This window comes from Nothobranchius furzeri, chromosome 10 (assembly GCF_043380555.1).
Source record: "Nothobranchius furzeri strain GRZ-AD chromosome 10, NfurGRZ-RIMD1, whole genome shotgun sequence".
NCBI lineage: Eukaryota > Metazoa > Chordata > Actinopteri > Cyprinodontiformes > Nothobranchiidae > Nothobranchius > Nothobranchius furzeri.
Genome location: NC_091750.1, coordinates 22,502,931 through 22,529,563, shown reverse-complemented (window position 1 = coordinate 22,529,563; position 26,633 = coordinate 22,502,931).

Here is a 26,633-nt window from a genome sequence, read left to right as displayed (position 1 = left end):
TACATTTTTGACTACCATGCGGCAACCTTTGACCTCACAAATGCCAACTTTGCCCCCTTTAGCAAGAGACATATTCATGTTAGTAGAGGTGATTAATGTTAGTAGCCATGCTGCTTTAGGCTAGGCTGTTGAAGTCAAGGGAATTTTATTTGGATAGCACACTTTCAACAGCAGAGGTAAATCAAGGCACTTTACATAATCTAAGCATCTAAGTGTTTCAGCAGCTTTACACTACTCAGGTAGTTTGTTCCAGATAAGTGGAGCATAGAAACAGAAGCAGCTTCTCCTGGTTTGGTTCTGAGTCTAGGAATGATTAGCAGGCTGGAGCTGGAGGACCTGAGGGTCAGGGTGGTTGCTACGGTGAGAATGTCCCCTCGGCGATTTATAAACCTTTAAAAGTATTTGTAAGTCTATTCTCTGAGCTACAGGTAGCCAGTGGATGACCTGTGCTGATGTGATCCACTTTTCCTGGTTCTAACGCAAGCGGCAGTGTTCTAGATCAGCAGCAGTTTTCTGACTGACAGCTGTTGCAGTAATCAATCCGGCTACAGATATAGCATGAAGTTTTTCAAGGTTTCGTTGCTGCATCAGTCCTTTTCCTAGAGCCTTGTAACTCTGGAAGATCATTACACCCAGATTTCGGGCCTGGTTAGTTTCAATCTGAGCGCTGACTCTTGATCACTCGTCTTTTGGTCTAAAAACAATGACCTCAGTTTTATTTCTATTCATTTGGAGAAATTTGTCACACGTTCATCCACTAATTAGCTTGATGCATTTATTTAGGGTTTGAATGGGTTCAGTTACCTGGTGAAAGAGTAATATAAAGTTGACTATCATCTGAATAGTTGAATATCTGAATTGTCTACTTCACTGATTTTATCTATGGCAAACACGCACAGTTTTCCACACAACAAAGTGTTAGATGCAGCCATTTGTTACTTATTGATACAATAAGACAACATTTTATGTATATTGTTCCAGTAAAAACTGATTGTTCAGTGCACAATAAACCAGAATATTATTACAGACACCAATACATTTTATTTGCTAAATGTTATTTTGTTTCGAACATCTTTCTGTCATTATATATGGCACCGATACAACTTTTTTGGAAAACGAGTCTGAGTACCACTTGCATGTCAGTACTCGCCAATACCAAGTAAAACATGATTTAAATATGCAGGTTACAGATTTAGTCATATAATTTGACAAAAAAAACAAGGGACTAGTATGGAATTAAGAATATTTATTTTAAATGAAAACTAAAGCATGTTGTACGCAACATATTACAGAATAAATAATTATATTAAAAAAACTTTGTGATTAACCCCTTACATGCCACTCAAACTTAGACATTTCTCAGACCCTGCAACATTGGTCCTAGGGGGACTTTTAAGGACTACTAGTATTTTAGAAAATGTGTTATCGAGGCCGATATCCAATACCGGTATTGGTGCATCCCTATTTATATTAGAAAAAAATATATCAGTAAGCATAAAAATAAAAAAGGTCCAAGTTTTTAATCCACTTTTTTATTTAAAAAAATTAAGCCAATCCTGGGTTAGTTTTCACTTCCTGCGCATGCGTACTCTGTGCGCCCCCGCTCTCTCGTGGAAATCCATTCGCTCCCCACCACAGACGCCGCTGGCTGTTGCTGGTTTTCAGCTTGAGAGGTAAGCTAACGCTCTGCGTGTTATTTTTAGAGCCTCTTATTACACATTACGGCCGGCAGCTACTTGTAAACAGGCGCTTGGAGAGTGTTGCGCAACGCGGAGAGGGCGAAATCGATTGCTATACCGGTAGATTTTGGAAATATATACTATGATGCTATTTCTTCCAGGATAGCAGGATAATGAAGATGGAATTATAAAATATTCAAATAAGTATTTGTTTAGATGGCAAACGAGTCTGTGGTTGTTAGTAAATGGTATTTTCGTATTTCGTGGCAAACGAGTCTGTGGTCGTTAGTAAATGGTATTTTCGTATTTTGTGGCACCAGTAGTTTATTGGCAGCCAGGTGTTACAAAAGTAACTTTTGACTGCATTGCATTACTTTTTGCTGTAACTGGGTAATGTAAGGCATTCCGAACACGCGTTACAATCAACTTTTAACCCGAAATTAAGTGGTGTGGTTTTCTTTTTAGCCAAATCAGTGCAACATCAGCAGAGGGGAAATACCCGCACACATTTTTTTCACTTCCTGGAGTCAGCGTCACTGTCTCCAAAGTCACGAACAGGGATGCGTGAAGCGGCAGCTATATTAATGTCGATGAGCGGCAGCTTATCAGTTGGGTAGTAGTTACGTTCTTGGACGATACCCCCGCTTCCCTTTTTCAGCAACGATGACAACAGCAATGCGGCCGCTACCTCACCAGGTCTGTTTTCACTGGATTGCGGTTATTATTACTAGTTTATTTAGTTTTAGCCATCAGCACACGCTAAGGTCCCGACCCATGAGAATATAGTCACACGGACCGGAGGATGACTGCCAAAAAAAAAAGGCTTAATAATCAAGTAAGTTTTTAGATATGATAATAACTGTCAATCCAATATGTGCAGGGGTGTAGCACCAAATTCTGGGCCCTAGGTACAAGTCTTCTAGGTGGGCCCTCATGCTCAATTACTTAATATCTCTCTTACACATTTATTGTCATGCTATAAGACAAGAAAATAAATATGATCTTAGTTTAACCTCTATATTGAGCAAATACAAATGCCAGCATAATAAAAGTGAAATGCCCAGACTTCACATATAATTATTTTTATTTGCCAACAATGTGTTCAAACAATTTATTTTCCAGTAAATGCCCACTGACGGGTCTTCATGTTAGCAAAATCACTTATGAGATCTTTAAAGTCCAATCCTTTGGCTAATTGGCTTTCAATAGAAAGAAGAGCTAGGCTGTTCAGTCCATCCTGGGACATTGTTGATCTCAAATAATTTTTCACCAGTTTAAGTTTGCTAAAAGCCCGTTCACCCCCAGCAACAGTCACAGGTAGTGTGCAAAAAATCCTCAGTCCAATACAAACTTCTCCAAAAATGCTCTGTAATTGCATCCTGTATAGATGGCATTAAGCAGCTCAAGAGGAGACCGACTGTGTGGAAATGTGGCACCATATATTGTTCTCAGGTGTAGCATCTCATTCTCAAATTCAGCTGTGAGATCCTTGTAATATTTTCTCATCAGTGCCCGGCATGATATCTTCATCTGCTCTTCAGTCATGTCTGTCATGGTTCATGATGTTAAGCTTTGCTAATACTGATATACATTGATATATTAAATACATATGACATGAAATAAACCAGGTTCTCTCTGTGAATGTAATATAATCTAAATGTTATAATCCCAGCCAAATTATGAGATTGTCCGTTTTCAAGATCAAATATAAAGAAATTCAAAATAGGCTTAAAATATCTAACCAAGTCAATAACAATCCTCTAACACCAGTGTCATCATGCTATACGAAAAACAGTGGCAGCTTCACATTCCTGAGATTACCACGAATCCATCAATACCAAGTTTGTCCTGGTCCATGACTGGGAAGGAGCTGAAATATCCACACAGAGTGAACCTGTTTTTACTGCGAGGTCTGCGAATTAATTGGCGGCGGCCGCCCGCGATAATAATTCTGATTAATATATATATATATATATATATATATATATATATATATATATATATATATATATATATATATATATATATATTAGTGTTTTCACTGATAACAATAATTAATTTATATTTGATCTTGATGGTGAAACTAACGTTTAACACTGAACACCTAACATGATTGCAGCTTCTGAGAGCTAGCTAATATCAGCTAAAACTGTGTTCTGCTGCTGCTCACCTTCCTTCTTGAAGAACCTAGTCAATATTTGCTTCTGTTCAATTAACTTTTTCTCCTTCTCCTAATTTTCTTTTCTTTTCTGGAAGCCAGATTTCACTTTCTCGGGAAAAAACATGACTGACTCTCCTACCTCCAGCTCTGGCTGTCGGCATCTGCGATGTCTCATAAAATGTACATGCGGCTGTGCAGCCCCTGGCCGCTGGTGTGGACTAAACCATTTTGCACATTTTTAAGGGGTGATAGATGCCTCAGAGATTATTCAGTTATTATTTTTAAGGCGAAATTCTGTTTCTTAACCTCTTTATCCAGGTAAAGGGAAGTTTATTAAGACATTAAGTAAGTTGGGGGGAAAAACAACAACAATAAAACATTTTTATTCAAAGCTGTCTCAGGGCCCTTCCCTGCAGTGGGCCCTGGGTAAACGGTACCATTCTCCACCCCAGTCCGACGCCCCTGAATATGTGTTTGTAACATGTAACCCATGAAAAATGGTGAGACCGTTATAGTCGCTATAGTATAGTTTAAATTTGTATTTGTATAAAATATGATTTTTCCTCAACAAAATGCTGAATCTTGAGAAATACAACGGTTGAATTATGGCTAAAAATACTCTGAAAGCAGCCTGGGTCAGGTTGATGACACAGAGTTGGAAATTTCCTCTGTGATAAATTCATAAATGATAACTGGTATTGTCTGCTAAATGTAACTGTTACAACGCCACAGTGAATCACAAATAAGCCCAAAGACAACAAAAACCTCTGGTAAAACCATTAATTCACATGAGTAGATGACCCCTAACTTGGCTTCTGAATATCCTAGAGAGGTCAGGTTTGTTTTAGAGTACTCCAAATAACAGCCCCCATTACCTCAAAAAGGAATGGAGTCATTAGCACTTATGGTTTTTAAATGGCACCCAGAATTATGTTGCACGAAGCACAATTTCACATCATTCTTGGTTCATTTGTGTGAAACAAGGTCCAATCATGCTGAAACGTTACAGGAAGGTAGAATCTATTGAGTTGTAAGTGATCTGAACGTTTCATGATGATAGCACTTTCCTAAGGGGGTCAAACCATGTCCCAAAGGTCACCGGACCTGGTGTCAATTTAAAGAAGTAGTCCAGTTACACATTTGTGGGCATATAACTTGGCCTCTGAATGTCCTAGAGAGATCAGGTTTGTTTAAGTGTACTCCAATCAACAGCCCCTACAACCACAAAAAGGAATGGAGTCATTAGCACTTATGGTTTGTAAATGGCACCCAGAATTATTATGCACGAAGCACAATTTCACATCATGCTGGGTTCATTTGTGTGAAAACAAGGTCCAATCAGGCTGAAACGTTACAGGAAGGTAGAATCTATTGAGTTGTAAGGGATCTGAACGTTTCATGATGATAGCACTTTCCTAAGGGGGTCAAACCATGTCCCAAAGGTCACCGGGCCTGGTGTCACTTTAAAGAAGTAGTCCAGTTACACATTTGTGGGCTTATAACTTGGCTTCTGAATATCCTAGAGAGATCAGGCTTCTTTTAGTGTACTCCAATCAACAGCCCCTACAACCACCAAAAGGAAGGGAGTCATTAGCACTTATGGTTTGTAAATGGCACCCAGAAATATGTTGCACGAAGCACAATTTCACATCATTCTGGGTCCATTTGTGTGAAAACAAGGTCCAATCAGGCTGAAACGTTACAAGAAGGTTGAACCTATTGAGTTGTAAGTGATCTGAACATTTCATGATGATCGCACATTCCTATAGGGGGTAAAACCATGTCCCAAATGTCACCGGATCTGGTGTCAATTTAAAGAAGTTGTCCAGTTACACATTTGTGGGCTTATAACTTGGCTTCTGAATGTCCTAGAGCGATCAGGTTTGTTTTAGTGTACTCCAATCAACAGCCCCTACAACCACAAAAAGGAATGGAGTCATTAGCACTTATGGTTTGTAAATGGCACCCAGAATTATGTTGCACAAAGCACAATTTCACATCATTCTGGGACCATTTGTGTGAAAACAAGGTCCAATCAGGCTGAAACGTTACAAGAAGGTAGAATCTATTGAGTTGTAAGTGATCTGAACGTTTCATGATGATATCACTTTCCTAAGGGGGTCAAACCATGTCCCAAAGGTCACCGGATCTGTTGTCAATTTAAAGTAGTCCAGTTACACATTTGTGGGCTTATAACTTGGCTTCTGAATGTCCTAGAGAGATCAGGTTTGTTTTAGTGTACTCCAATCAACAGCCGATACAACCACAAAAAGGAATGGAGTCATTAGCACTTATGGTTTGTAAATGGCACCCAGAATTATGTTGCACGAAGCACAATTTCACATCATTCTGGGTCCATTTGTGTGAAAACAAGGTCCAATCAGGCTGAAACGTTACAAGAAGGTAGAACCTATTGAGTTGTAAGTGATCTGAACGTTTCATGATGATAGCATTTTCCTAAGGGGGTCAAACCATGTCCCAAAGGTCACCGGACCTGGTGTCAATTTAAAGAAGTAGTCCAGTTACACATTTGTGGGCATATAACTTGGCCTCTGAATGTCCTAGAGAGATCAGGTTTGTTTAAGTGTACTCCAATCAACAGCCCCTACAACCACAAAAAGGAATGGAGTCATTAGCACTTATGGTTTGTAAATGGCACCCAGAATTATTATGCACGAAGCACAATTTCACATCATGCTGGGTTCATTTGTGTGAAAACAAGGTCCAATCAGGCTGAAACGTTACAGGAAGGTAGAATCTATTGAGTTGTAAGGGATCTGAACGTTTCATGATGATAGCACTTTCCTAAGGGGGTCAAACCATGTCCCAAAGGTCACCGGGCCTGGTGTCACTTTAAAGAAGTAGTCCAGTTACACATTTGTGGGCTTATAACTTGGCTTCTGAATATCCTAGAGAGATCAGGCTTCTTTTAGTGTACTCCAATCAACAGCCCCTACAACCACCAAAAGGAAGGGAGTCATTAGCACTTATGGTTTGTAAATGGCACCCAGAAATATGTTGCACGAAGCACAATTTCACATCATTCTGGGTCCATTTGTGTGAAAACAAGGTCCAATCAGGCTGAAACGTTACAAGAAGGTTGAACCTATTGAGTTGTAAGTGATCTGAACATTTCATGATGATCGCACATTCCTATAGGGGGTCAAACCATGTCCCAAATGTCACCGGATCTGGTGTCAATTTAAAGAAGTTGTCCAGTTACACATTTGTGGGCTTATAACTTGGCTTCTGAATGTCCTAGAGCGATCAGGTTTGTTTTAGTGTACTCCAATCAACAGCCCCTACAACCACAAAAAGGAATGGAGTCATTAGCACTTATGGTTTGTAAATGGCACCCAGAATTATGTTGCACAAAGCACAATTTCACATCATTCTGGGACCATTTGTGTGAAAACAAGGTCCAATCAGGCTGAAACGTTACAAGAAGGTAGAATCTATTGAGTTGTAAGTGATCTGAACGTTTCATGATGATATCACTTTCCTAAGGGGGTCAAACCATGTCCCAAAGGTCAACGGATCTGTTGTCAATTTAAAGTAGTCCAGTTACACATTTGTGGGCTTATAACTTGGCTTCTGAATGTCCTAGAGAGATCAGGTTTGTTTTAGTGTACTCCAATCAACAGCCCCTACAGCCAGAAAAAGGAATGGAGTCATTAGCACTTATGGTTTGTAAATGGCACCCAGAATTATGTTGCACGAAGCACAATTTCACATCATTCTGGGTCCATTTGTGTGAAAACAAGGTCCAATCAGGCTGAAACGTTACAAGAAGGTAGAATCTATTGAGTTGTAAGTGATCTGAACGTTTCATGATGATAGCACTTTCCTAAGGGGGTCAAACCATGTCCCAAAGGTCACCGGATCTGGTGTCAGTTTAAAGTAGTCCAGTTACACATTTGTGGGCTTATAACTTGGCTTCTGAATGTCCTAGAGAGATCAGGTTTGTTTTAGTGTACTCCAATCAACAGCCGATACAACCACAAAAAGGAATGGAGTCATTAGCACTTATGGTTTGTAAATGGCACCCAGAATTATGTTGCACGAAGCACAATTTCACATCATTCTGGGTCCATTTGTGTGAAAACAAGGTCCAATCAGGCTGAAACGTTACAAGAAGGTAGAACCTATTGAGTTGTAAGTGATCTGAACGTTTCATGATGATCGCACATTCCTATAGGGGGTCAAACCATGTCCCAAAGGTCACCGGGCCTGGTGTCACTTTAAAGAAGTAGTCCAGTTACACCTTTGTGGGCTTATAACTTGGCTTCTGAATGTCCTAGAGAGGTCAGGTTTGTTTTAGTGTACTCCAATCAACAGCCCCTATAACCACAAAAATTAACGGAGTCATTAGCACTTATGGTTTTTAAATGGCACCCAGAATTATGTTGCACGAAGCACAATTTCACATCATTCTGGGTTCATTTGTGTGAAAACAAGGTCCAATCAGGCTGAAACGTTACAGGAAGGTAGAATCTATTGAGTTGTAAGTGATCTGAACGTTTCATGATGATAGCACTTTCCTAAGGGGGGCAAACCATGTCCCAAAGGTCACCGGATCTGGTGTCAGTTTAAAGTAGTCCAGTTACACATTTGTGGGCTTATAACTTGGCTTCTGAATGTCCTAGAGAGATCAGGTTTGTTTTAGTGTACTCCAATCAACAGCCCCTACAACCACAAAAAGGAATGGAGTCAATAGCACGTATGGTTTGTAAATGGCACCCAGAATTATGTTGCACGAAGCACAATTTCACATCATTCTGGGTCCATTTGTGTGAAAACAAGGTCCAATCAGGCTGAAACGTTACAAGAAGGTAGAATCTATTTAGTTGTAAGTGATCTGAACGTTTCATGATGATAGCACTTTCCTAAGGGGGTCAAACCATGTCCCAAAGGTCACCGGATCTGGTGTCAGTTTAAAGTAGTCCAGTTACACATTTGTGGGCTTATAACTTGGCTTCTGAATGTCCTAGAGAGATCAGGTTTGTTTTAGTGTACTCCAATCAACAGGCGATACAACCACAAAAAGGAATGGAGTCATTAGCACTTATGGTTTGTAAATGGCACCCAGAATTATGTTGCACGAAGCACAATTTCACATCATTCTGGGTCCATTTGTGTGAAAACAAGGTCCAATCAGGCTGAAACGTTACAAGAAGGTAGAACCTATTGAGTTGTAAGTGATCTGAACGTTTCATGATGATCGCACATTCCTATAGGGGGTCAAACCATGTCCCAAAGGTCACCGGGCCTGGTGTCACTTTAAAGAAGTAGTCCAGTTACACCTTTGTGGGCTTATAACTTGGCTTCTGAATGTCCTAGAGAGGTCAGGTTTGTTTTAGTGTACTCCAATCAACGGCCCCTACAACCACAAAAAGGAATGGAGTCATTAGCTCTTATGGTTTGTAAATGGCACCCAGAATTATGTTGCACGAAGCACAATTTCACATCATTCTGGGTCCATTTGTGTGAAAACAAGGTCCAATCAGGCTGAAACGTTACATTAAGGTAGAATCTATTGAGTTGTAAGTGATCTGAACGTTTCATGATGATAGCACTTTCCTAAGGCGATCAAACCATGTCCCAAAGGTCACCGGATCTGGTGTCAATTTAAAGAAGTAGTCCAGTTACACATTTGTGGGCTTATAACTTGGCTTCTGAATGTCCTAGAGAGATCAGGTTTGTTTTAGTATACTCCAATCAACAGCCCCTACAACCACAAAAAGGAATGGAGTCATTAGCACTTATGGTTTTTAAATGGCACCCAGAATTATGTTGCACGAAGGACAATTTGACATCATTCTTGGTTCATTTGTGTGAAAACAAGGTCCAATCAGGCTGAAACTTTACAGGAAGGTAGAATCTATTGAGTTGTAAGTGATCTGAACGTTTCATGATGATAGCACTTCCCTAAGGGGGTCAAACCATGTCCCAAAGGTCACTGGATCTGGTGTCAATTTAATGTAGTCCAGTTACACATTTGTGGGCTTATAACTTGGCTTCTGAATGTCCTAGAGAGATCAGGTTTGTTTTAGTGTACTCCAACCAACAGCCCCTACAACCACAAAAAGGAATGGAGTCATTAGCACTTATGGTTTGTAAATGGCACCCAGAATTATGATGCACGAAGCACAATTTCACATCATTCTGGGTCCATTTGTGTGAAAACAAGGTCCAATCAGGCTGAAACGTTACCAGAAGGTAGAATCTATTGAGTTGTAAGTGATCTGAACATTTCATGATGATAGCACTTTCCTAAGGGGGTCAAACCATGTCCCAAAGGTCACCGGATCTGGTGTCAATTTAAAGAAGTAGTCCAGTTACACATTTGTGGGCTTATAACTTGGGTTCTGAATGTCCTAGAGAGATCAGGTTTGTTTTAGTATAGTCCAATCAACAGCCCCTACAACCACAAAAAGGATTGGAGTCATTAGCACTTATGGTTTTTAAATGGCACCCAGAATTATGTTGCACGAAGCACAATTTCACATCATTCTGGGTTCATTTGTGTGAAAACAAGGTCCAATCAGGCTGAAACGTTACAGTAAGGTAGAATCTATTGAGTTGTAAGTGATCTGAACGTTTCACGATGATAGCACTTTCCTAAGGGGGTCAAACCATGTCCCAAAGGTCACCGGATCTGGTGTCAATTTAAAGAAGTAGTCCAGTTACACCTTTGTGGGCTTATAACTTGGCTTCTGAATGTCCTAGAGAGGTCAGGTATGTTTTAGTGTACTCCAATCAACAGCCCCTACAACCACAAAAAGTAATGGAGTCATTAGCACTTATGGTTTTTAAATGGCACCCAGAATTATGTTGCACGAAGCACAATTTCACATCATTCTGGGTTCATTTGTGTGAAAACAAGGTCCAATCAGGCTGAAACGTTACAGGAAGGTAGAATCTATTGAGATGTAAGTGATCTGAACGTTTCATGATGATAGCACTTCCCTAAGGGGGTCAAACCATGTCCCAAAGGTCACCGGATCTGGTGTCAATTTAAAAGCGTCCAGTTACACATTTGTGGGCTTATAACTTGGCTTCTGAATATCCTAGAGAGATCAGGTTTATTTTAGTGTACTCCAATCAACAGCCCCTACAACCACATAAAGGAATGGAGTCATTAGCACTTATGGTTTGTAAATGGCACCCAGAATTATGTTGCACGAAGCACAATTTCACATCATTCTGGGTCCATTTGTGTGAAAACAAGGTCCAATCAGGCTGAAACGTTACAAGAAGGTAGAATCTACTGAGTTGTAAGTGATCTGAACGTTTCATGATGATCACACATTCCTATAGGGGGTCAAACCATGTCCCAAAGGTCACCGAGCCTGGTGTCACTTTAAAGAAGTTGTCCAGTTACACCTTTGTGGGCTTATAACTTGGCTTCTGAATATCCTAGAGAGTTCAGGTTTGTTTTAGAGTACTCCAATTAACAGCCCCCATTACCACAAAAAGGACTGGAGTCATTAGCACTTATGGTTTTTAAATGGGACCCAGAATTATGTTGCACGAAGCACAATTTCACATCATTCTGGGTTCATTTGTGTGAAAACAAGGTCCAATCAGGCTGAAACGTTACAAGAAGGTAGAATCTATTGAGTTGTAAGTGATCTGAACGTTTCATGATGATCGCACATTCCTATAGGGGTCAAACCATGTTCCAAAGGTCACCGGGCCTGGTGTCACTTTAAAGAAGTAGTCCAGTTACACCTTTGTGGGCTTATAACTTGGCCTCTGAATGTCCTAGAGAGATCAGGTTTGTTTTAATGTACTCCAATCAACAGCCCCTACAACCAAAAAAAGTAATGGAGTCATTAGCACTTATGGTTTGTAAATGGCACCCAGAATTATGTTGCATGAAGCACAATTTCACATCATTCTGGGTCCATTTGTGTGAAAACAAGGTCCAATCAGGCTGAAATGTTACAAGAAGGTAGAATCTATTGAGTTGTAAGTGATCTGAACGTTTCATGATGATGGCACATTCCTAAAGGGGGTAAAACCATGTCCCAAAGGTCACCAGGCCTGGTGTCACTTTAAAGAAGTAGTCCAGTTACACATTTGTGGGCTTATAACTTGGCTTCTGAATGTCCTAGAGAGATCAGGTTTGTTTTAGTGTACTCCAATCAACAGCCCCTACAACCACAAAAAGGAATGGAGTCATTAGCACTTATGGTTTGTAAATGGCACCCAGAATTATGTTGCACGAAGCACAATTTCACATCATTCTGGGTTCATTTGTGTGAAAACAAGGTCAAATCAGGCTGAAACGTTACAAGAAGGTAGAATCTATTGAGTTGTAAGTGATCTGAATGTTTCATGATGATCGCACATTCCTATAAGGGGTCAAACCATGTCCCAAAGGTCACCGGATCTGGTGTCAATTTAAAGAAGTAGTCCAGTTACACATTTGTGGGCTTATAACTTGGCTTCTGAATGTCCTAGAGAGATCAGTTTGTTTTAGTGTACTCCAATCAACAGCCCCTACAACCACAAAAAGGAATGGAGTCTTTAGCACTTATGGTTTTTAAATGGCACCCAGAATTATGTTGCACGAAGCACAATTTCACATCATTCTGGGTTCATTTGTGTGAAAACAAGGTCCAATCAGACTGAAACGTTTCAGGAAGGTAGAATCTATTGAGTTGTAAGTGATCTGAAGGTTTCATGATGATAGCACTTTCCTACGTGGGTCAAACCATGTGGTGTAAATTTAAAGAAGTAGTCCAGTTACACATTTGTGGGCTTATAACTTGGCTTCTGAATGTCCTAGAGAGATCAGGTTTGTTTTAGTGTACTCCAATCAACAGCCCCTACAACCACAAAAAGGAATGGAGTCATTAGCACTTATGGTTTGTAAATGGCACCCAGAATTATGTTGCACGAAGCACAATTTCACATCATTCTGGGTCCATTTGTGTGAAAACAAGGTCCAATCAGGCTGCAACGTTACAAGAAGGTAGAATCTATTGAGTTGTAAGTGATCTGAACGTTTCATGATGATCGCACATTCCTATAGGGGGTCAAACCATGTCCCAAAGGTCACCGGGCCTGGTGTCACTTTAAAGAAGTAGTCCAGTTACACATTTGTGGGCTTATAACTTGGCTTCTGAATATCCTAGAGAGGTCAGGTTTGTTTTAGAGTACTCCAATTAACAGCCCCCATTACCCCAAAAAGGAATGGAGTCATTAGCACTTATGGTTTGTAAATGGCACCCAGAATTATGTTGCACGAAGCACAATTTCACATCATTCTGGGTCCATTTGTGTGAAAACAAGGTCCAATCAGGCTGAAACGTTACAAGAAGGTAGAATCTATTTAGTTGTAAGTGATCTGAACGTTTCATGATGATAGCACTTTCCTAAGGGGGTCAAACCATGTCCCAAAGGTCACCGGATCTGGTGTCAGTTTAAAGTAGTCCAGTTACACATTTGTGGGCTTATAACTTGGCTTCTGAATGTCCTAGAGAGATCAGGTTTGTTTTAGTGTACTCCAATCAACAGGCGATACAACCACAAAAAGGAATGGAGTCATTAGCACTTATGGTTTGTAAATGGCACCCAGAATTATGTTGCACGAAGCACAATTTCACATCATTCTGGGTCCATTTGTGTGAAAACAAGGTCCAATCAGGCTGAAACGTTACAAGAAGGTAGAACCTATTGAGTTGTAAGTGATCTGAACGTTTCATGATGATCGCACATTCCTATAGGGGGTCAAACCATGTCCCAAAGGTCACCGGGCCTGGTGTCACTTTAAAGAAGTAGTCCAGTTACACCTTTGTGGGCTTATAACTTGGCTTCTGAATGTCCTAGAGAGGTCAGGTTTGTTTTAGTGTACTCCAATCAACGGCCCCTACAACCACAAAAAGGAATGGAGTCATTAGCTCTTATGGTTTGTAAATGGCACCCAGAATTATGTTGCACGAAGCACAATTTCACATCATTCTGGGTCCATTTGTGTGAAAACAAGGTCCAATCAGGCTGAAACGTTACATTAAGGTAGAATCTATTGAGTTGTAAGTGATCTGAACGTTTCATGATGATAGCACTTTCCTAAGGCGATCAAACCATGTCCCAAAGGTCACCGGATCTGGTGTCAATTTAAAGAAGTAGTCCAGTTACACATTTGTGGGCTTATAACTTGGCTTCTGAATGTCCTAGAGAGATCAGGTTTGTTTTAGTATACTCCAATCAACAGCCCCTACAACCACAAAAAGGAATGGAGTCATTAGCACTTATGGTTTTTAAATGGCACCCAGAATTATGTTGCACGAAGCACAATTTGACATCATTCTTGGTTCATTTGTGTGAAAACAAGGTCCAATCAGGCTGAAACTTTACAGGAAGGTAGAATCTATTGAGTTGTAAGTGATCTGAACGTTTCATGATGATAGCACTTCCCTAAGGGGGTCAAACCATGTCCCAAAGGTCACTGGATCTGGTGTCAATTTAATGTAGTCCAGTTACACATTTGTGGGCTTATAACTTGGCTTCTGAATGTCCTAGAGAGATCAGGTTTGTTTTAGTGTACTCCAACCAACAGCCCCTACAACCACAAAAAGGAATGGAGTCATTAGCACTTATGGTTTGTAAATGGCACCCAGAATTATGATGCACGAAGCACAATTTCACATCATTCTGGGTCCATTTGTGTGAAAACAAGGTCCAATCAGGCTGAAACGTTACCAGAAGGTAGAATCTATTGAGTTGTAAGTGATCTGAACGTTTCATGATGATCGCACATTCCTATAGGGGGTCAAACCATGTCCCAAAGGTCACCGGGCCTGGTGTCACTTTAAAGAAGTAGTCCAGTTACACCTTTGTGGGCTTATAACTTGGCTTCTGAGTGTCCTAGAGAGGTCAGGTTTGTTTTAGTGTACTCCAATCAATAGCCCCTACAACCACAAAAAGGAATGGAGTCATTAGCACTTATGGTTTGTAAATGGCACCCAGAATTATGTTGCACGAAGCACAATTTCACATCATTCTGGGTTCATTTGTGTGAAAACAAGGTCCAATCAGGCTGAAACATTACAGGAAGGTAGAATCTATTGAGTTGTAAGTGATCTGAACGTTTCATGATGATAGCACTTTCCTAAGGGGGTCAAACCATGTCCCAAAGGTCATCGGATCTGGTGTCAATTTAAAGAAGTAGTCCAGTTACACATTTGTGGGCTTATAACTTGGGTTCTGAATGTCCTAGAGAGATCAGGTTTGTTTTAGTATACTCCAATCAACAGCCCCTACAACCACAAAAAGGATTGGAGTCATTAGCACTTATGGTTTTTAAATGGCACCCAGAATTATGTTGCACGAAGCACAATTTCACATCATTCTGGGTTCATTTGTGTGAAAACAAGGTCCAATCAGGCTGAAACGTTACAGTAAGGTAGAATCTATTGAGTTGTAAGTGATCTGAACGTTTCACGATGATAGCACTTTCCTAAGGGGGTCAAACCATGTCCCAAAGGTCACCGGATCTGGTGTCAATTTAAAGAAGTAGTCCAGTTACACCTTTGTGGGCTTATAACTTGGCTTCTGAATGTCCTAGAGAGGTCAGGTTTGTTTTAGTGTACTCCAATCAACAGCCCCTACAACCACAAAAAGTAATGGAGTCATTAGCACTTATGGTTTTTAAATGGCACCCAGAATTATGTTGCACGAAGCACAATTTCACATCATTCTGGGTTCATTTGTGTGAAAACAAGGTCCAATCAGGCTGAAACGTTACAGGAAGGTAGAATCTATTGAGATGTAAGTGATCTGAACGTTTCATGATGATAGCACTTCCCTAAGGGGGTCAAACCATGTCCCAAAGGTCACCGGATCTGGTGTCAATTTAAAAGCGTCCAGTTACACATTTGTGGGCTTATAACTTGGCTTCTGAATATCCTAGAGAGATCAGGTTTATTTTAGTGTACTCCAATCAACAGCCCCTACAACCACATAAAGGAATGGAGTCATTAGCACTTATGGTTTGTAAATGGCACCCAGAATTATGTTGCACGAAGCACAATTTCACATCATTCTGGGTCCATTTGTGTGAAAACAAGGTCCAATCAGGCTGAAACGTTACAAGAAGGTAGAATCTACTGAGTTGTAAGTGATCTGAACGTTTCATGATGATCACACATTCCTATAGGGGGTCAAACCATGTCCCAAAGGTCACCGAGCCTGGTGTCACTTTAAAGAAGTAGTCCAGTTACACCTTTGTGGGCTTATAACTTGGCCTCTGAATGTCCTAGAGAGATCAGGTTTGTTTTAATGTACTCCAATCAACAGCCCCTACAACCAAAAAAAGTAATGGAGTCATTAGCACTTATGGTTTGTAAATGGCACCCAGAATTATGTTGCATGAAGCACAATTTCACATCATTCTGGGTCCATTTGTGTGAAAACAAGGTCCAATCAGGCTGAAATGTTACAAGAAGGTAGAATCTATTGAGTTGTAAGTGATCTGAACGTTTCATGATGATGGCACATTCCTAAAGGGGGTAAAACCATGTCCCAAAGGTCACCAGGCCTGGTGTCACTTTAAAGAAGTAGTCCAGTTACACATTTGTGGGCTTATAACTTGGCTTCTGAATGTCCTAGAGAGATCAGGTTTGTTTTAGTGTACTCCAATCAACAGCCCCTACAACCACAAAAAGGAATGGAGTCATTAGCACTTATGGTTTGTAAATGGCACCCAGAATTATGTTGCACGAAGCACAATTTCACATCATTCTGGGTTCATTTGTGTGAAAACAAGGTCAAATCAGGCTGAAACGTTACAAGAAGGTAGAATCTATTGAGTTGTAAGTGATCTGAATGTTTCATGATGATCGCACATTCCTATAAGGGGTCAAACCATGTCCCAAAGGTCACCGGATCTGGTGTCAATTTAAAGAAGTAGTCCAGTTACACATTTGTGGGCTTATAACTTGGCTTCTGAATGTCCTAGAGAGATCAGTTTGTTTTAGTGTACTCCAATCAACAGCCCCTACAACCACAAAAAGGAATGGAGTCTTTAGCACTTATGGTTTTTAAATGGCACCCAGAATTATGTTGCACGAAGCACAATTTCACATCATTCTGGGTTCATTTGTGTGAAAACAAGGTCCAATCAGACTGAAACGTTTCAGGAAGGTAGAATCTATTGAGTTGTAAGTGATCTGAAGGTTTCATGATGATAGCACTTTCCTACGTGGGTCAAACCATGTGGTGTCAATTTAAAGAAGTAGTCCAGTTACACATTTGTGGGCTTATAACTTGGCTTCTGAATGTCCTAGAGAGATCAGGTTTGTTTTAGTGTACTCCAATCAACACCCCCTACAACCACAAAAAGGAATGGAGTCATTAGCACTTATGGTTTGTAAATGGCACCCAGAATTATGTTGCACGAAGCACAATTTCACATCATTCTGGGTCCATTTGTGTGAAAAGAAGGTCCAATCAGGCTGCAACGTTACAAGAAGGTAGAATCTATTGATTTGTAAGTGATCTGAACGTTTCATGATGATCGCACATTCCTATAGGGGGTCAAACCATGTCCCAAAGGTCACCGGGCCTGGTGTCACTTTAAAGAAGTAGTCCAGTTACACATTTGTGGGCTTATAACTTGGCTTCTGAATATCCTAGAGAGGTCAGGTTTGTTTTAGAGTACTCCAATTAACAGCCCCCATTACCCCAAAAAGGAATGGAGTCATTAGCACTTATGGTTCTTAAATGGCACCCAGAATTATGTTGTACGAAGCACAATTTCACATCATTCTGGGTTCATTTGTGTGAAAACAAGGTCCAATCAGGCAGAAACGTTACAGGAAGGTAGAATCTATTGAGTTGTAAGTGATCTGAACGTTTCATGATGATAGCACTTTCCTAAGGGGGTCAAACCATGTCCCAAAGGTCACCGGATCTAGTGTCAATTTAAAGAAGTAGTCCAGTTACACATTTGTGGGCTTATAACTTGGCTTCTGAATGTCCTAGAGAGATCAGGTTTGTTTTAGTGTACTCCAGTCAACAGCCCCTACAACCACAAAAAGGAATGGAGTCATTAGCACTTATGGTTTTTAAATGGCACCCAGAATTATGTTGCACGAAGCACAATTTCACATAATTCTGGGTTCATTTGTGTGAAAACAAGGTCCAATCAGGCTGAAACGTTACAAGAAGGTAGAATCTATTGAGCTGTAAGTGATCTGAACGTTTCATGATGATCGCACATTCCTATAGGGGGTCAAACCATGTCCCAAAGGTCACCGGGCCTGGTGTCACTTTAAAGAATTTGTCCAGTTACACCTTTGTGGGCATATAACTTGGCATCTGAATATCCTAGAGAGTTCAGGTTTGTTTTAGAGTACTCCAATTAACAGCCCCCATTACCACAAAAAGGAATGGAGTCATTAGCACTTATGGTTTTTAAATGGGACCCAGAATTATGTTGCACGAAGCACAATTTCACATCATTCTGGGTTCATTTGTGTGAAAACAAGGTCCAATCAGGCTGAAACGTTACAAGAAGGTAGAATCTATTGAGTTGTAAGTGATCTGAACGTTTCATGATGATCGCACATTCCTATAGGGGTCAAACCATGTTCCAAAGGTCACCGGGCCTGGTGTCACTTTAAAGAAGTAGTCCAGTTACACCTTTGTGGGCTTATAACTTGGCCTCTGAATGTCCTAGAGAGATCAGGTTTGTTTTAATGTACTCCAATCAACAGCCCCTACAACCACAAAAAGTAATGGAGTCATTAGCACTTATGGTTTGTAAATGGCACCCAGAATTATGTTGCATGAAGCACAATTTCACATCATTCTGGGTCCATTTGTGTGAAAACAAGGTCCAATCAGGCTGAAACGTTACAAGAAGGTAGAATCTATTGAGTTGTAAGTGATCTGAACGTTTCATGATGATGGCACATTCCTATAGGGGGTAAAACCATGTCCCAAAGGTCACCAGGCCTGGTGTCACTTTAAAGAAGTAGTCCAGTTACACATTTGTGGGCTTATAACTTGGCTTCTGAATGTCCTAGAGAGATCAGGTTTGTTTTAGTGTACTCCAATCAACAGCCCCTACAACCACAAAAAGGAATGGAGTCATTAGCACTTATGGTTTGTAAATGGCACCCAGAATTATGTTGCACGAAGCACAATTTCACATCATTCTGGGTTCATTTGTGTGAAAACAAGGTCAAATCAGGCTGACACGTTACAAGAAGGTAGAATCTATTGAGTTGTAAGTGATCTGAATGTTTCATGATGATCGCACATTCCTATAAGGGGTCAAACCATGTCCCAAAGGTCACCGGATCTGGTGTCAATTTAAAGAAGTAGTCCAGTTACACATTTGTGGGCTTATAACTTGGCTTCTGAATGTCCTAGAGAGATCAGGTTTTTTTTAGTGTACTCCAATCAACAGCCCCTACAACCACAAAAAGGAATGGAGTCATTAGCACTTATGGTTTTTAAATGGCACCCAGAATTATGTTGCACGAAGCACAATTTCACATCATTCTGGGTTCATTTGTGTGAAAACAAGGTCCAGTCAGACAGAAACGTTACAGGAAGGTAGAATCTATTGAGTTGTAAGTGATCTGAACGTTTCATGATGATAGCACTTTCCTAAGGGGGTCAAACCATGTCCCAAAGGTCACCGGATCTGGTGTCAATTTAAAGAAGTAGTCCAGTTACACATTTGTGGGCTCATAACTTGGCTTCTGAATGTCCTAGAGAGATCAGGTTTGTTTTAGTGTACTCCAATCAACAGCCCCTACAACCACAAAAAGGAATGAAGTCATTAGCACTTATGGTTTGTAAATGGCACCCAGAATTATGTTGCACGAAGCACAATTTCACATCATTCTGGGTTCATTTGTGTGAAAACAAGGTCAAATCAGGCTGAAACGTTACCAGAAGGTAGAATCTATTGAGCTGTAAGTGATCTGAACGTTTCATGATGATTGCACATTCCTATAGGGGGTCAAACCATGTCCCAAAGATCACCGGGCCTGGTGTCACTTTAAAGAAGTAGTCCAGTTACACCTTTGTGGGCTTATAACTTGGCTTCTGAATGTCCTAGAGAGATCAGGTTTGTTTTAATGTACTCCAATAAACAGCACCTACAAAACAAAACAGAATGGAGTCATTAGCACTTATGGTTTGTAAATGGCACCCAGAATTATGTTGCACGAAGCACAATTTCACATCATTCTGGGTTCATTTGTGTGAAAACAAGGTCAAATCAGGCTGAAACGTTACAAGAAGGTAGAATCTATTGAGTTGTAAGTGATCTGAATGTTTCATGATGATCGCACATTCCTATAAGGGGTCAAACCATGTCCCAAAGGTCACCGGATCTGGTGTCAATTTAAAGAAGTAGTCCAGTTACACATTTGTGGGCTTATAACTTGGCTTCTGAATGTCCTAGAGAGATCAGTTTGTTTTAGTGTACTCCAATCAACAGCCCCTACAACCACAAAAAGGAATGGAGTCATTAGCACTTATGGTTTTTAAATGGCACCCAGAATTATGTTGCACGAAGCACAATTTCACATCATTCTGGGTTCATTTGTGTGAAAACAAGGTCCAATCAGGCTGAAACGTTACAGGAAGGTAGAATCTATTGAGTTGTAAGTGATCTGAACGTTTCATGATGATAGCACTTTCCTAAGGGGGTCAAACCATGTCCCCAAGGTCACCGGATCTGGTGTCAATTTAAAGAAGTAGTCCAGTTACACATTTGTGGGCTTATAACTTGGCTTCTGAATGTCCTAGAGAGATCAGGTTTGTTTTAGTATACTCCAATCAACAGCCCCTACAACCACAAAAAGGAATGGAGTCATTAGCACTTATGGTTTTTAAATGGCACCCAGAATTATGTTGCACGAAGCACAATTTCACATCATTCTGGGTTCATTTGTGTGAAAACAAGGTCCAGTCAGACAGAAACATTACAGGAAGGTAGAATCTATTGAGTTGTAAGTGATCTGAACGTTTCATGATGATAGCACTTTCCTAAGGGGGTCAAACCATGTCCCAAAGGTCACCGGATCTGGTGTCAATTTAAAGTAGTCCAGTTACACATTTGTGGGCTCATAACTTGGCTTCTGAATGTCCTAGAGAGATCAGGTTTGTTTTAGTGATCTCCAATCAACAGCCCCTACAACCACAAAAAGGAATGAAGTCATTAGCACTTATGGTTTGTAAATGGCACCCAGAATTATGTTGCACGAAGCACAATTTCACATCATTCTGGGTCCATTTGTGTGAAAACAAGGTCCAATCAGGCTGAAATGTTACAAGAAGGTAGAATCTATTGAGTTGTAAGTGATCTGAATGTTTCATGATGATCGCACATTCTTATAGGGGGTCAAACCATGTCCCACAGGTCACCTAGCCTGGTGTCACTTTAAAGAAGTAGTCCAGTTACACATTTGTGGGCTTATAACTTGGCTTCTGAATGTCCTAGAGAGATCAGGTTTGTTTTAGTGTACTCCAATCAACAGCCCCTACAACCACAAAAAGGAATGGAGTCATTAGCACTTATGGTTTTTAAATGGCACCCAGAATTATGTTGCACGAAGCACAATTTCACATCATTCTGGGTTCATTTGTGTGTAAACAAGGTCCAATCAGGCTGAAACGTTTCAGGAAGGTAGAATCTATTGAGTTGTAAGTGATCTGAAGGTTTCATGATGATAGCACTTTCCTACGTGGGTCAAACCATGTCCCAAAGGTCACCGGATCTGGTGTCAATTTAAAGAAGTAGTCCAATTACACATTTGTGGGCTTATAACTTGGCTTCTGAATGTCCTAGAGAGATAAGGTTTGTTTTAGTGTACTCCAATCAACAGCCCCTACAACCACAAAAAGGAATGGAGTCATTAGCACTTATGGTTTGTAAATGGCACCCAGAATTATGTTGCACGAAGCACAATTTCACGTCATTCTGGGTCCATTTGTGTGAAAACAAGGTCCAATAAGGCTGCAATGTTACAAGAAGGTAGAATCTATTGAGTTGTAAGTGATCTGAACGTTTCATGATGATCGCACATTCCTATAGGGGGTCAAACCATGTCCCAAAGGTCACCGGGCCTGGTGTCACTTTAAAGAAGTAGTCCAGTTACACATTTGTGGGCTTATAACTTGGCTTCTGAATATCCTAGAGAGGTCAGGTTTGTTTTAGAGTAATCCAATTAACAGCCCCCATTACCCCAAAAAGGAATGGAGTCATTAGCACTTATGGTTTTTAAATGGCACCCAGAATTATGTTGCACGAAGCACAATTTCACATCATTCTGGGTTCATTTGTGTGAAAACAAGATCCAATCAGGCTGAAACGTTACAGGAAGGTAGAATCTATTGAGTTGTAAGTGATCTGAACGTTTCATGATGATCGCACATTCCTATAGGGGGTCAAACCATGTCCCAAAGGTCACCGGATCTAGTGTCAATTTAAAGAAGTAGTCCAGTTACACATTTGTGGGCTTATAACTTGGCTTCTGAATGTCCTAGAGAGATCAGGTTTGTTTTAGTGTACTCCAATCAACAGCCCCTACAACCACAAAAAGGAATGGAGTCATTAGCACTTATGGTTTTTAAATGGCACCCAGAATTATGTTGCACGAAGCACAATTTCACATAATTCTGGGTTCATTTGTGTGAAAACAAGGTCCAATCAGGCTGAAACGTTACAAGAAGGTAGAATCTATTGAGCTGTAAGTGATCTGAACGTTTCATGATGATCGCACATTCCTATAGGGGGTCAAACCATGTCCCAAAGGTCACCGGGCCTGGTGTCACTTTAAAGAATTTGTCCAGTTACACCTTTGTGGGCATATAACTTGGCATCTGAATATCCTAGAGAGTTCAGGTTTGTTTTAGAGTACTCCAATTAACAGCCCCCATTACCACAAAAAGGAATGGAGTCATTAGCACTTATGGTTTTTAAATGGGACCCAGAATTATGTTGCACGAAGCACAATTTCACATCATTCTGGGTTCATTTGTGTGAAAACAAGGTCCAATCAGGCTGAAACGTTACAAGAAGGTAGAATCTATTGAGTTGTAAGTGATCTGAACGTTTCATGATGATCGCACATTCCTATAGGGGTCAAACCATGTTCCAAAGGTCACCGGGCCTGGTGTCACTTTAAAGAAGTAGTCCAGTTACACCTTTGTGGGCTTATAACTTGGCCTCTGAATGTCCTAGAGAGATCAGGTTTGTTTTAATGTACTCCAATCAACAGCCCCTACAACCACAAAAAGTAATGGAGTCATTAGCACTTATGGTTTGTAAATGGCACCCAGAATTATGTTGCATGAAGCACAATTTCACATCATTCTGGGTCCATTTGTGTGAAAACAAGGTCCAATCAGGCTGAAACGTTACAAGAAGGTAGAATCTATTGAGTTGTAAGTGATCTGAACGTTTCATGATGATGGCACATTCCTATAGGGGGTAAAACCATGTCCCAAAGGTCACCAGGCCTGGTGTCACTTTAAAGAAGTAGTCCAGTTACACATTTGTGGGCTTATAACTTGGCTTCTGAATGTCCTAGAGAGATCAGGTTTGTTTTAGTGTACTCCAATCAACAGCCCCTACAACCACAAAAAGGAATGGAGTCATTAGCACTTATGGTTTGTAAATGGCACCCAGAATTATGTTGCACGAAGCACAATTTCACATCATTCTGGGTTCATTTGTGTGAAAACAAGGTCAAATCAGGCTGACACGTTACAAGAAGGTAGAATCTATTGAGTTGTAAGTGATCTGAATGTTTCATGATGATCGCACATTCCTATAAGGGGTCAAACCATGTCCCAAAGGTCACCGGATCTGGTGTCAATTTAAAGAAGTAGTCCAGTTACACATTTGTGGGCTTATAACTTGGCTTCTGAATGTCCTAGAGAGATCAGGTTTGTTTTAGTGTACGCCAATCAACAGCCCCTACAACCACAAAAAGGAATGGAGTCATTAGCACTTATGGTTTTTAAATGGCACCCAGAATTATGTTGCACGAAGCACAATTTCACATCATTCTGGGTTCATTTGTGTGAAAACAAGGTCCAGTCAGACAGAAACGTTACAGGAAGGTAGAATCTATTGAGTTGTAAGTGATCTGAACGTTTCATGATGATAGCACTTTCCTAAGGGGGTCAAACCATGTCCCAAAGGTCACCGGATCTGGTGTCAATTTAAAGAAGTAGTCCAGTTACACATTTGTGGGCTCATAACTTGGCTTCTGAATGTCCTAGAGAGATCAGGTTTGTTTTAGTGTACTCCAATCAACAGCCCCTACAACCACAAAAAGGAATGAAGTCATTAGCACTTATGGTTTGTAAATGGCACCCAGAATTATGTTGCACGAAGCACAATTTCACATCATTCTGGGTTCATTTGTGTGAAAACAAGGTCAAATCAGGCTGAAACGTTACCAGAAGGTAGAATCTATTGAGCTGTAAGTGATCTGAACGTTTCATGATGATTGCACATTCCTATAGGGGGTCAAACCATGTCCCAAAGATCACCGGGCCTGGTGTCACTTTAAAGAAGTAGTCCAGTTACACCTTTGTGGGCTTATAACTTGGCTTCTGAATGTCCTAGAGAGATCAGGTTTGTTTTAATGTACTCCAATAAACAGCACCTACAAAACAAAACAGAATGGAGTCATTAGCACTTATGGTTTGTAAATGGCACCCAGAATTATGTTGCACGAAGCACAATTTCACATCATTCTGGGTTCATTTGTGTGAAAACAAGGTCAAATCAGGCTGAAACGTTACAAGAAGGTAGAATCTATTGAGTTGTAAGTGATCTGAATGTTTCATGATGATCGCACATTCCTATAAGGGGTCAAACCATGTCCCAAAGGTCACCGGATCTGGTGTCAATTTAAAGAAGTAGTCCAGTTACACATTTGTGGGCTTATAACTTGGCTTCTGAATGTCCTAGAGAGATCAGTTTGTTTTAGTGTACTCCAATCAACAGCCCCTACAACCACAAAAAGGAATGGAGTCATTAGCACTTATGGTTTTTAAATGGCACCCAGAATTATGTTGCACGAAGCACAATTTCACATCATTCTGGGTTCATTTGTGTGAAAACAAGGTCAAATCAGGCTGAAACGTTACCAGAAGGTAGAATCTATTGAGCTGTAAGTGATCTGAACGTTTCATGATGATTGCACATTCCTATAGGGGGTCAAACCATGTCCCAAAGATCACCGGGCCTGGTGTCACTTTAAAGAAGTAGTCCAGTTACACCTTTGTGGGCTTATAACTTGGCTTCTGAATGTCCTAGAGAGATCAGGTTTGTTTTAATGTACTCCAATAAACAGCACCTACAAAACAAAACAGAATGGAGTCATTAGCACTTATGGTTTGTAAATGGCACCCAGAATTATGTTGCACGAAGCACAATTTCACATCATTCTGGGTTCATTTGTGTGAAAACAAGGTCAAATCAGGCTGAAACGTTACAAGAAGGTAGAATCTATTGAGTTGTAAGTGATCTGAATGTTTCATGATGATCGCACATTCCTATAAGGGGTCAAACCATGTCCCAAAGGTCACCGGATCTGGTGTCAATTTAAAGAAGTAGTCCAGTTACACATTTGTGGGCTTATAACTTGGCTTCTGAATGTCCTAGAGAGATCAGTTTGTTTTAGTGTACTCCAATCAACAGCCCCTACAACCACAAAAAGGAATGGAGTCATTAGCACTTATGGTTTTTAAATGGCACCCAGAATTATGTTGCACGAAGCACAATTTCACATCATTCTGGGTTCATTTGTGTGAAAACAAGGTCCAATCAGGCTGAAACGTTACAGGAAGGTAGAATCTATTGAGTTGTAAGTGATCTGAACGTTTCATGATGATAGCACTTTCCTAAGGGGGTCAAACCATGTCCCAAAGGTCACCGGATCTGGTGTCAATTTAAAGAAGTAGTCCAGTTACACATTTGTGGGCTCATAACTTGGCTTCTGAATGTCCTAGAGAGATCAGGTTTGTTTTAGTGTACTCCAATCAACAGCCCCTACAACCACAAAAAGGAATGAAGTCATTAGCACTTATGGTTTGTAAATGGCACCCAGAATTATGTTGCACGAAGCACAATTTCACATCATTCTGGGTTCATTTGTGTGAAAACAAGGTCAAATCAGGCTGAAACGTTACCAGAAGGTAGAATCTATTGAGCTGTAAGTGATCTGAACGTTTCATGATGATTGCACATTCCTATAGGGGGTCAAACCATGTCCCAAAGATCACCGGGCCTGGTGTCACTTTAAAGAAGTAGTCCAGTTACACCTTTGTGGGCTTATAACTTGGCTTCTGAATGTCCTAGAGAGATCAGGTTTGTTTTAATGTACTCCAATAAACAGCACCTACAAAACAAAACAGAATGGAGTCATTAGCACTTATGGTTTGTAAATGGCACCCAGAATTATGTTGCACGAAGCACAATTTCACATCATTCTGGGTTCATTTGTGTGAAAACAAGGTCAAATCAGGCTGAAACGTTACAAGAAGGTAGAATCTATTGAGTTGTAAGTGATCTGAATGTTTCATGATGATCGCACATTCCTATAAGGGGTCAAACCATGTCCCAAAGGTCACCGGATCTGGTGTCAATTTAAAGAAGTAGTCCAGTTACACATTTGTGGGCTTATAACTTGGCTTCTGAATGTCCTAGAGAGATCAGTTTGTTTTAGTGTACTCCAATCAACAGCCCCTACAACCACAAAAAGGAATGGAGTCATTAGCACTTATGGTTTTTAAATGGC